This window comes from Carcharhinus amblyrhynchos, chromosome 29, assembly GCF_965287045.1.
Source record: "Carcharhinus amblyrhynchos chromosome 29, sCarAmb.v2.hapA, whole genome shotgun sequence".
In the NCBI taxonomy this organism is placed as follows: domain Eukaryota; kingdom Metazoa; phylum Chordata; class Chondrichthyes; order Carcharhiniformes; family Carcharhinidae; genus Carcharhinus; species Carcharhinus amblyrhynchos.
Genome location: NC_137352.1, coordinates 27186262 through 27198476, shown reverse-complemented (window position 1 = coordinate 27198476; position 12215 = coordinate 27186262). Strand labels below are relative to the sequence as shown.

The following is a 12215-nucleotide window of genomic DNA, read 5'->3' as shown; positions in this document are numbered from 1 at the left end:
CACACATTCTGATCATTTATGAACACTTCTAGCACCTTTCTCAGCGTTTATCAGAGCTATTTTGCAAGCCTTTTGTCCAGTTACATCCCTCCTCCAACCTCATACTATACATCTTGTCTAATTCCCTTTGCTTTCAGCTCTGACAAAGGGTCATTCAGACTCAAAATGTTGGCTGTCTTCTCTCTCCAACAGATGCTGTCAGACCTATTGGGATTCTCCAGCATCTTCTGTTTTTGTTTCATAAGAACATAAGAAATAGGAGCAGGAGTAGGTCATCTAGCCCTTCGAGCCTGCCCCGATTTCAGATTCCAACATCCACAGTATTTAGCTTTTGTCATGGTTTCTATCTCTCTGTTTGCCTCCCATTTGTGTGTCTATCAAAATACACCTTGAACGTTGCTAATGTGCCTGTTTCCACCACCTCCACTGGCAGCGCATTCAAGGCACCCTCTGTGTGAAAAACCTTCCCCACACGTCTCCCCAAAACTTTCCCCCTCTCACCTTGAGCCTGTGCACTCTTTTTTTTCTGTAGCTTTTATTGTTAATGCCTCTGAGTGAATATATTAAACAAGAACACCACATTGTTTCAGAACTGCAGTGTACTTGGCAATTTTGCTTTCAACATTCTTCGCAGCTATTTTCTTCAGTTTCAAAATTTTCTTCTTTTTCTCATAGTGAAGCTTGGCTTTTTTCTTTTTGATTCTCTTCAAGAGTGGCTGTAACTGCCTGGTATTTCCAACTAACTTCATGACCAAGGCGACCAGGAAGAGCAAACTTATGAGTTGGCTTCAAACGTACAATCTTCAGGGCTACTGGCACAAACATACGTTTCCTCTTATTGCATGGAGGAGGAATCCCATCGAAGACCTTCAGTCTGTCCAGAGCAGCTCAACCTCTCTTTGTCTCGTTGGGCGACGTATCTCTTACAGTTCTCCAGAAGGTCCAGCTTGGTGCTCTGAAGTGATGTGGGCCACGAGAGCATTCATTCCCTTGTGCAAAAAAGCAAGATACCTAAGTTTATTTCGGTAGAAGTTGCCAGAGATGTTAATGCCTTCATACCTCACCACCACCACTTTGTGGCCTATGAAGACCTGTTTAGCCACGATGGCAGCCAGCCGACCCAGGAGATGGCCCTGGCCATCCAGGAGCAGCACCTTGTTGAAGCCGTCCGCTATTGACATTTCCCTCCTGGGGGAAAAAAAAGCCTCTGATGTATACCCTGAGGGCATGGTTTGAGAGCTTTTGGTTTACTTACACTTTCTTTATGGGCGAGCCCACTTTGAAATGTGAATTAGTACTTGCAGTGACTCAGATAGTCCAGCAGTAAGAACTGACAGTTACAAAGCAACCACTCTTGACATCCTGAGTGACAAAGTGTTGTAGTATTTAGTTACCCATTTAGGAGACAAGCAATTAAGTATGAATGAGCCTAAACAATCACAGCTTTTTTAGAAGTGATAATTGAGGGTTGCCAGTTCATTAGCCTAATTTACTCTGAATGTGCCTGATAGTATGGTGTGAGGGTAGAGAGCGTGCATGCCAAAGACTGGTCTGCTACAGGAATTGTGGGCTTGTTGATTAGCTCTGTAAAATTAGACAGCAGATAACAGTGAATTATCTCTGATCAGGGCAAGAGTGTCAAGCGCAGCAGCAAGCACTCATCTTCCCTTTTTATTTATAACCTTTGTTGGATTGAATCTACCTCCAAAAAAATTGAAGCCATTTTGTCGGTGACAGGTCTGAGACGGGCTCGGTAAATGCATCAAAAGTTAGCAGCAGTTGTCGCGATAAACTTTCCGGAGATTATATTCCAACAACGCTTGACCACAACAAAAGGACATTGATGAAAGGACATTGATGAAATTAAATTCAGACAGCTGCAATATTTCAGCCAATTGTTTCCACTTCAATGTTTTTCTTTAAATTTTGATTGCATTCCTTGTTATTTTGTAGCCGGGGGCCTCACTAAATCAGCTATTAACAGGTTTAGGCAACGAGCGACCGAGGGGGTTATCCAGATTGTTCGCCCCTCTATCGCGGCTATATTCATGGCCGGATATCCCTGGAGAGGGAGCGTGCGGAGTCTGAGGGCATCATAGAGGTCTTCCGAGCTCACTGGGCACTGCAGCGACTGGGGTGCATTATCGACCCCCTTAATTACATTTTAAACATAGAAAACAGAAGCAGGAGTAGGCCAGTTGGCCCCTCGAGCCTGCTCATTTTGATCGTGGCTGATCATCAAATTCAATATCCTGATCCGCACTTCCACCCGTATCCCATGATAGATACAGAGAATTGATTTAATGTTTAAGTATCCTTGTCTTTTGTTTTGGGCGTTCCCTTTCTTTTTGGGGGCTGCCATTCTTGGTTTGACCTTCAGTTTGTTTAATTTAGTTTGTCGGACTTGACCATAAAGAAATGCATTCCCAGTTATTTTGTATAAGTCAGTGAAAGTGAGGAGGCAGCATACTAACAACTTAATCTGGGTCTGGGTCTGAACTTGATGGAGTTTAGAAGGATGAGGGGGGATCTAACTGAAACTTATAGAATACTGAGAAGCCTAGATAGGTAAGGAGGTGTGGGATAGAAGGAAATTTGACCGATTGGTTAAGTCTCATAGAAGACAGAGGGTGGTGGTGGAAGGAATCTCCAAGTGAATGAGAAGAGACAGGATTGCCTCCTCCTGTTCTGATACATTTAAGAGTTAAGCACAGGAAAGCAGCTGAAGAAACCCAGTCAAGCAATTTTTTTGGATTTGTGTCTTCCGTATTCTTGCTGTGGGCAAGCGGACCAAAGCTTAATATAGCTGAGAATAAACCTGGAGTTTGGATAGTGATACAGGATTTCCAACCATTGAACCTTCTCTGTTGACCAAATGGTTCAAACGGAGGCCTTCCATTCTTGTGCCCTGGATTCGATCCTGGAGAAGAAATTTCATTTCCAAATATTTTAAACATAAAAGAAGGATATTGGGAGGTTACAGGACGGTGGGATTAGTTATGATTAGTCCAATACAGGACAGAGTGGTAATGTTATGGGACTTGTAATCCCAGGCCCAAGACAAAGCCCTGGGGACATGGGTTCAAATTCTGTGATTACAACTGGTGGAATTTTAAGTCTGAATTAGCTATGAGTATAACAGTGACCATGAAATGATTGCCATTATAAACCCATCCGGCTTAAAAACAGAAGGGAAGGAAATACACCATCTTCATTTGGTCTGGGTCATGTGAGACTCCAAACAAATTGCCTCAGAAACATTATTAAACTGCCACAAAAACGTCAATAAGGATTGAAACTGGACAAGGTTTGCACCAGAAAAGACAACAGCTAACCTAGCCCCATTCACCCCTCAACATTCTTTGCACTAGTATCTAGGAGGCTAGTGCAAAAATTGGGAGAGCTGCCTCACAGACTAGTTAAGCAGCAGACTGACATAGTCACACTCACAAGGTCATACCTTACAGACTGATGTGCTGTTAGCTGAGAGAGAGGAGAGACCCAAACAGTAGTGGATACTCCTGGCTTAGTAGCACCTCTGGTGGCCGAATCCTAAAGGACATAACTGTTAGCCTGAGTCAGCAGCAGATGGTGAATCAACCAACACGAGCAAAATATGTATTTGACCTAATTCTCACAAATCTATTTGTTGCAGTTGCACTGGCCGTGACAATATCAGTTGCAGTGACCACCATACAGAACTTTAGGATGTGAAGTCTTAACTTCCCATTGAAGATACTCTCCATCATGCTGTGAGGCACTACCAACACTCTAAATTGGATAGATTTTGAGTAGAACAATCAACTTAAGGCTGGGATTCATGAGTGCTGTGGGCCATCACGGCTGGCATGTTCCCCATTATCATTGTCAAGCCAGGGTATTTCAATGAACATGCAGGAGGTGGCATGTTAGACCGGACAGCATGGTGGCACAATGTTCAGCATTGCTGCCTCACAGTGACAGGGACCCAGGTTCAATCCTCGGCTTGGGTCACTCTCTGTGTGGAGTTTGCACATTCTCCCTTGTCTGTGGGTTTACTCCAGGTGCTCCAGTTTCTTCCCACTGTCCAAAGATGAGTAGGTTTGGTGGATTGACCATGCTAAGTTGACGCTTGGTGTAAGAAGGACTAGCTAGGGTAAATGCACGAGGTTGTGAGGATAGGGCCTGGGTGGGATTGTGTTTGGTGCAGAATCAATGGGCTGAATGGCCTCCTTCTGCACTGTAGGAATTCTATGATTCTAGTGGCAGTACCAGGTATACGTAAAAATGAGGTGTCAGCCTGGAGAAGCTACAACAAATGGCTGAAGCAGCAAGATCGAGCTAAGCGATGCCACAACCATCAGATCTGATCAAAGCCTGTGGTCCTGCCGCATCCAGCAGTGAATTGAGGTGGACAATTATTTATTTATGTTTTATATATTAGTGTTACAAGTAGGCTTACATTAACACTGCAACGAATAATTGTAAAAATCCCCTAGTGCCTGTTTGGGTATACCAATGGAGAATTTAGCGTTGCCAATACACCTAACCAGCATGTCTTTTGGACTGTGGGAGGAAACCGGAGGAAATCCACAGAGACATGGGGGTGACATGCTGACTCCACACAGACAGCGATCCAAGCCAGGAGTCGAACCCGGGTCCCTGGCGCTGTGAGGCAGCAGTGCTAACTACTGTGCAACCTGTTGAAGGAGGAGGGTCCACAAGTATGTCCTTTCTCATTGTCAGTGGGCCTGAGCATAGCCAAAGATAAGCAAATGTAACCATCTTCAGCCAGAAGTGCTAAGTAGATGATCCTTCTCGGTCCCTATTGGAAGGACCTACATCCTGTGAATGAATAAATAACAAAAGGACGGCACAGTAGCACAGCGGTTAGCACTGCTGCTTCACAGCTTCAGGGTCCTGGGTTCGATTCCTGGCTTTGGTCACTGTCTGTGTGGAGTTTGCACATTCTTCTTGTGTCTGCGTGGGTTTCCTCAGGGTGCTCCAATTTCCTCCCACAGTCAAAAGATGTGCGGGTTAGGTTGATTGGCCATGCTAAAAATTGCTCTTATTGTCCTGAGATGCATAGGTTAGAAGGATTAGTGGGTAAATATGTAGGCATTTGGGGGGGGCGGGGGGGGGGAGGTGTGGGGAGTAGGGCCTGCGTGGGATTGTGGTTGGTGCAGACTTGATGGGCCAAATGGCCTCTTTCTGTACTGTAGGGCTTCTATGAAAACTAGATCTGAAGGGTTGAATTGATTCATTTCCAACTATGGCAACTTCAATACAACCAGAAAGTTATCTCAATGTGTTTGGAGAACGGGCGTACATCATAAGTAGCTGCTGAGTGATGATCCTGGCTTATCATTATGCCATACCACACCCCAGGTCTTCCATTCATGGGGAAGGATTCTCAACACAGTTTGCAACTGGGCAGCTATGTCAGGTGATCCTGTGACAAATGTTAAGTCATCTTCCAAAGAGGTGCATTGGGCCTTGCTAAATTTTCCCTCAGTGTTCCCAAACAGGTGCAGGAGTGTGGCGGCTAAGGGATTTTCATAGTAAACTTCATTGCAGTATTGATGTAAGCCTTACTTGTGACACTACTAAATTAACTTTAACTTTGAAATAAGACATTGCGGTAATCCCATCAGACAGTAAGATTCTTTCTCCCACCCTGTGGTTTCAGTACACTGATTCTGTTTGTGTTTTGGAAAAACAAATTAATTTTTCTTTACAAAGAAGGAATCAGTGGGGTTTCATTTAATTCCTCTTCTGACAAATATTGAGTCAATATCAAAAAGAGTGACAAATGATATATTGAATCTATGAATGTTTCCTTAAAAATCAGGGTCTGATTGTGTGCCAGTTGAACAGATGGATGAAGAGAGATGACCTCAAAGATAAGACTCAGGACAGAATTTGAAAACAGAAACTGAAGTGATTGATGCAGCTGTCTATCATGTTGTTCCAAAAAAAATGAAGCTACTCATTTCTCTGTCAAGGCCATACTGGTCTGACTGTAGTTTATTTATTAGTGTCACAAGTAGGCTTACATTCACACTGCAATGAAGTTACTGCTATTATCCCCAAATCGCCACACTACAGCGCCTCTTCGGGTACACTGAGGAAGAACTTAGCATGGCCAATGCACCTAACCAGCATGTCTTTCAGACTGTGGGAGGAAACTGGAGCATCTGGAGGAAACCCATGCAGACACGGGGAGAATGTGCAGACTGCACACAGTCAGTAACCCAAGCCAGGAATTGAACCTGGTTCCCTGGCACTGTGAGGCAGCTGTGCTAACCACTGTGCCACCCCAATACTGTGACTCTTTGAAGAGCTATATTTCGTAAAACAGACTACACTTTAAAAATCTGAAATTCAAGACAGTATCGAGAACAGGTTTGTGGATCCGACTATGTTTTTATTTCAAGAGGCCAAAAATACACCTTCTGATATTGACTCAATATTTGTCAGAACTGGAATTTAACAAAACTCCACTGGTTCCTTCCATTGCAAAAAAAAATTGCCGTTTCAAAGAATTAGTCGACTAAAACCACAGGTGGGAAAAAGAATCCAACAGCTTGATGGCATTACCACAAATACTGGTTGGGAGATGACTTGACAATTGTTACAGGGTCACCTGACACAGTGGCCACCTTTGCTCCCTGTTAGAATATAAATAACCAGTACAACCAAACAGAAGTCCAATGACAGAACTCCGTGACAGAACTTTGTCACACACAGAGAAAGAGAGACAGAAAGGGTCCAACAAGCACAACCGTCAAGCTACTGTAATCAGCCAGGCTAAAAATAAGGCCACACCACAGTTCATTGAAAGGGAAGTAAAGAACGTCCTCTCTGCGTCCCCACCCCTTTTCCTCATTCTATCTTCAAGCATTTCTGAGCGAACCGAACCCCTGCTGACTAACTTCAGGAGCCAGCACAACTGCTGAGACATCTCTGCAATTTAAAGCATACACTTCAGACAATGTAAGGAAACAACTATGAAATAACTGGCTTGCATTCAAACAGAGACTGAAATCTATTCCATTTTTTATATATTTATTGCTTTTATCTTCATCTGTACCTTTTTTTTGATACATGTGCGAATATGAATTAGAGGGAGTGATACATACTTCCATTAATATCCTCCAGTGCATAGTGTGAATATTAAATTAACTTTTGTTTCCATTTTTAAATACAAAATCTTTTCTTGCTAGGTTATTGAAAATCTGGAAGGACCGATTCTCAGAGAAAGGTTCGAAGCGCCGAATTCGCAAAAAAAAACTGGAGGAAATCCCACTGGCTGTTTTTAGCAGGATTTTTAAAATGGAACTCCCACACTCTATGTATCACAGAATGCCTTAGAGAGATACACTCTGAAAATCCAGGGGCAGGTCTTAATCTCCCTGGAGAGACCAGCAGCATAGCGCTGAACCGGCCACTATGCACTGTCAGAGCAGAGATCGGCGCATGCGCAGTAGTCCCGTACTGCCAGCCTCCCAGTCTCTGGCCAACACAGCAATCCCACATCGTTGGCTTACTGACAACTCCCTGCCCCCGCCCCCAACTCCCCGACTATTGGCCTCGTGGGCATCTCTAGGCCAACCCCGACTCTCCACCATCCAGATGGCCAGCTCCCAATCACCCACTTCCCTCCTTCCGCCAACGATCCACCGATCCCAAGTCCAAAGTGGTAGTGGGAACACCCCACCCCCTCAGATCGCCTTCCCCCCACCCCCATACCCCCCATTCCCAATAGGCCCCAGCCCCTTGACACTGCCCGATGCCCAATGTTATTACGGAGTATGGTAACTTCATTGCCGTGTTAACGCGAGCCTACTTGTGACAATAATAAATAAACTTTAAAACAACAAAATGTTATGTTAGTAATTTACTAATAAGGGGAAGAAATTATGATTAATGTCATTTAATCAATTCCACATGTCTTCAGAGAGGATTTCCAGCTATCAAATGCATTTTAAAAATCCATTCCCAGACCACATATTCCATCCACTGGGTCAATTTTCAGAATTCCAGTGTACATCACTGGGATGAATCGGAAAAAAAAGAGTCCTTTTTGGGATCAGCACAGTCATCAGCCTGGCCTGTATGTTTTAAAATTCAGGTTTCTTCTCTGAGATCTGAATCGATTCACTGTAAACACAAGAAGATAAGCTTTTCATGGAAGTGTTAAAAGAATGGTTCTTACCAAACATTAGCATTTCCACTCTCTACTGCCACTCAGATAGATTTCATATATTCAGTCCAGTTCACAGAGGGACGTCAGTGTCGATCACACGTCACCCGTCCGCTTGTCTTACATCCACAACTTTTTTTTTCATTTTCCTGGCTGATTGTTTGCTTGCCTTCAGCTTCGATCAACATTTTCCTTAAAATGCCTTGCCTCCACTAATTGTATACACAAGGCCTGAAATATGTATAATGTTCCGCTGGCCCTCCGGGTTGCAAAGAGTTAAAATCCTGACGGAAATATCAGATAATCTTTGATGACCAGTGATCTAAGTCAATTAACTTTTATTCATCAAAGTGCATTTTTCGATTATAAATCCACAACAGCCTATCATATTTCTAGCTTGGTGGCACTTTACTCGGAATTTTTAAAAGCACATTGACATATTTCAAGGCAGATCCCAGAGCTTCTTGTCAGATACATGTCAATCCCTTGTATTAACTGAGGTTTCTTGCTCCAGTCAGCTTGCAAAGAGACATCTTGACGTATACACTCTTAATCCGATGTAGAATGGTTGTATCGGAGGAATGTTTCCAATTAGGTGAATCTCAGCGATGTTAGGGTAGATGGAACAAGGTCAGGGAAAGATAAGAACATTGAGCTGTTTAGCGTCTCGAGGACATTCCACTGTTCAAGTGAACCATGGGCGATCTGTTGCTCAAGTTTGTTTTCACTTAGTGAGGAAAATTTGTTTGATTGTCACTCTACAATTGATCCAACTTCCACAGTTTAGGCAGGATGGATTCCACCCTTTAAATGAACAAAATGATTCCTCACTTTCCTCAGGAAGAGCCCAGCCCTAATTTGATGATTGCACTCTCTTATTCCGGTTTTCAACAGGGAAGGAAATCGTGAGTTGACTTTGTTTGGCACGCCACAGGCAGGAGCAGAAGCAAAGAAAACCTGAAAATGTTCATGTTGAAGTGTCTTCTCTGTTACTCATCACAGCTTGCTGCTCCTCCTAAGCTGGAAGGATCTTCTCCCAAGCAATTGGAGTCAGTCCACCATTCTCAGTTGGATGGGGAACCCGTTTCCATGCCAATTGAAAGGAAGTTTAAAGTTTATTTATTAGTGTCACAAGTAGGCTTATATTAACACTGAAATGAAGTTACTGTGAAAACCCCCTAATCACCACACTCCGGCGCCTGTTCAAGAACAGTGAGGGAAAATTTAGCATGGCCAATTTACCTAACCAGCACGCCTTGCAGACTGTGGGAGGAAGCCACAGCACCCGGAGGAAAACCATGCAGACACGGGGAGGACATACATACTCCAAGCTGGAAATCAAACCTGCACTCCTGCTGCTGTGAGGCAGCAGTGCTAACCATTGTGCTGCATTTAAATGGTAGTATAAGGATGCCTGGCATAGAAAGGGTTAATGTGGGACAGGAAAACAGTGCTACTCACAGTGTGAAGTAAAGAGATATGTGACCTGAGACTGAAGTCAATTGTGGACTGGACAGAGACCTGCGTAGAAGAAAGCACGGAATTAGCCCATAGATTAGGCTAAACACTGTATAAATGGGGAAATTGCAGATACGATAATGAATTTTAAGGACCGTATGACGAATACGTGAACAGGATGGGAAAAGAGGGATATTGTCCTTGGAAGGAAAAGGCGTTTATTTTGGTCAGTCAGCATGGTCAGTGCAGGCTTAGAGGGCTGACCGGCCTGTTCCTCTGCTATAATTTTCTTTCATCTTTGTTCTTTTGTTCTATATGTGCATGGTTATGTGTTATCAATAAATAAACATTTAGGGGACAATTTTCCCAAAACAATTTGAAGTGCTGAATTCCCAGGGAAAATAGTGTAAATCTCGATTGTTTTTTCAATGGGAGTTCAGACTCGAATCTCCCACACTCTATGCACTGCAGAGGTCACAATCATGAATATCATTAAAAGCTCGGGGGACGAGGCCAATTCACACCAGAATCTGACAGTTCCAGAACTCTGTGCATGCGCAGTGGCCCTGATCTGTGAGCCTCTGGTTTGCTGGTTGGCTCAATTGCTAGCTAGCCTGGGACCCTCAAGGTGTCACCCACTCCCCCAGTTCCCCCACAGCCTGATCGCAGCCCCCACAAACATTCCAGGGCCAGCTCCAACCCCCACCTGTCCTGGAACACTCCGATCTCCAGCCCACCACCAGCAGTGGTGATCCCACCCCCAAACCTTCCCAACCCTAGTAGTTATCAGTGTCAGATAAAGTCACCAACCAGTTCTATCTCGATGAGAAATAGAAGGGAACCAAGGATATGTCCTTCAGCCAATCCAGAGGGAAGGCATTGGTGGCAGGAAGAGAAACCACTGCTGGTGAACCATTGCAGGTCAATGACTGAAAAAGTAATAATGGGACCAAGAAATCCAATAAGAATTCAATAAGAAAAGAAGGGATAGTTTACTCTGGTCAGAGTTACTTGGGATGCCATTTGTGACTTTGATAATGATTTTTTCACAACCTGATTGAAGGGATTGAAAAATGGAGCTGTGGGAAAGATGGACATGCCATAGAATCTTAGAATCTCTACAGTGCAGAAGCAGGCCATTCAGCCCATTGGGTCTGCACCTACCACAATCCCACCTCGGACTTATCCCCGTATTTAAGAGATAATAACGTTTTGAATCACATTGGAGAAGAAGTGGATTCCAGCCCACAGTCTGTTTATTTGCAAGCATTATTTCACATTCCTCCTGGCATTTCTTATTCCTTTTTTTTGATTTCTATAGCTTTTCTTGCTGCTGGATTCCTTGTATTTGAATAAATTTCATCTTTTAAGCTGATACCGTCTCTTAGTTTTTAATCATGATTACTTATCAACACAAGGAGAATCTTTGTCTTGTAAGGGAATGTACTCACTTTATATTGGACCTAATACAATTAAAATCTTTAAATTTATTTAGTAGTGTTACAAGTAGGCTTACATTAACACTGCAATTAAGTTACTGTGAAAATCCCCCAGTTGCTACACTCCGGCGCTACACTGTTTGGCTACACTGAGGAAGAATTTAGCAAGGCCAATGCACCTAACCAGCATGTCTTTTGGACTGTGGGAGGAAACCGGAGCACCCGAAGGAAACCCACGGGAAGGACATGTAGACTCCGCACAGACAATGACCTAAGCCGGGATTTGAACCTAGACCCCAGCGCTGTGAGGCAGTAGTGCCACCCCAACCCGCTACTAGAAAACCTGTCACTGCATGTCAACAGGTTTACTCATTAATAGTTACTTGGTAGCAAAAACCACTAGATTTCAGAGCCCTGCCCCTTCATCAGGTGAGTGGGAGTTCTATTCACAAACGGGGCATATAAAGACACAAACTCAATTTACAAAATAATGGTACATTGGGGAGACCATGTAGAGGCTACGGCAACGGATAAATGAACACAGCTCGACAATCACCAGACAAGTTCCTGGTGGGGAACACTTCAGCAGTCACAAGCATTCGGCCTCTGATCTTCGGGTAATCGTTCTCTAAGGCAGCCTTCACGACACAGGACAGCACAGAGTCACTGAGAGGAGACTGACAGCCAAGTTCCACACACATGAGGACGGCCTCAACTGGGATCTTGGGTTCATGTCGCACTATCTGAACCCCCATGACTTGCCTGGGCTTGCAAAATCTTACTAACTATCCTGACTGGAGACAATACACATCTCTTTAACCTGTGCTTAACCCTCTCTCCACTCACATTGTCTGTACCTTTAAGACTTGATTACCTGTAAATACTTGCATTCCAACCATTATTTTGTAAATTGAATTTGTGTCTTTATATGCCCTGTTTGTGAATAGAACTCCCACCACTTGATAAAGGGCCAGCACTCTGAAAGCTAGTGACTTTTGCTACCAAATAAACCTGTTGGACTTTAACCTGGTGTTCTGAGACTTTTTACTGTGTTTACCCCAGTCCAATCCTGGCATCTCCACATCATAATAATTATCAGCATATAGAACAACTTGCTAGCTAAATCAGTATGG

At 43.8% G+C, this 12215-nt stretch overlaps 1 pseudogene; it reads right to left on the bottom strand.

Moving 5' to 3' along the window:
- Window positions 1-554: 554 nt before the first annotated feature.
- Window positions 555-1181, bottom strand: LOC145359796 (large ribosomal subunit protein uL13 pseudogene; annotated as a pseudogene).
- Window positions 1182-12215: the final 11034 nt, after the last annotated feature.